The following is a 575-nucleotide window of genomic DNA, read 5'->3' on the forward strand; positions in this document are numbered from 1 at the left end:
ATTATACAATATAAAAAAAATCACATTCATTAATTATGACACCGATGTCGTAAGAAGAGTACTTAAGCATTGGGAAGCTGTGAAGTTCACAGTGATGGATACAAGTTTTCCAAAATTTTAATTTTTACTTGAAAGCTCAAATTTTATCATTGGCAACAATGCTGTCATTTTTTCCCCCTTGAGGTTACGGATTCACTTTGTTTATTTTCGAGAAAACACCAAACATTCAAGTCTGAATAAACCATGGTTTGTTTGCCAATTGTTCTTTCAAATAGAAATGGTGTTTGGTGAAACAAGGTGCAAGTGAGTAGTCTGGTCTGCAACTCAATGGCTAAAGTACGAGGAAATACCCGTGCTTCTCTCCTCAGTCAGTATGCATGAAAAGTGCTTCATGCATTTTTTGTTAACATAGAATATTAAAAAGACTCATACTCAAGGGTTGAACTTTAATAAAATCAATAACTTCTACTGATTCATCAAGGACTTTTTTTTTAACGTTTATTTTTGAGAGAGCACAAGCAGGGGAGGAGCAGAGAGAGAGGGAGACACAGAATCTGAAGAAGGCTCCAGGCTCC

Source organism: Prionailurus bengalensis, chromosome C2, assembly GCF_016509475.1.
Source record: "Prionailurus bengalensis isolate Pbe53 chromosome C2, Fcat_Pben_1.1_paternal_pri, whole genome shotgun sequence".
Taxonomy (NCBI): domain Eukaryota; kingdom Metazoa; phylum Chordata; class Mammalia; order Carnivora; family Felidae; genus Prionailurus; species Prionailurus bengalensis.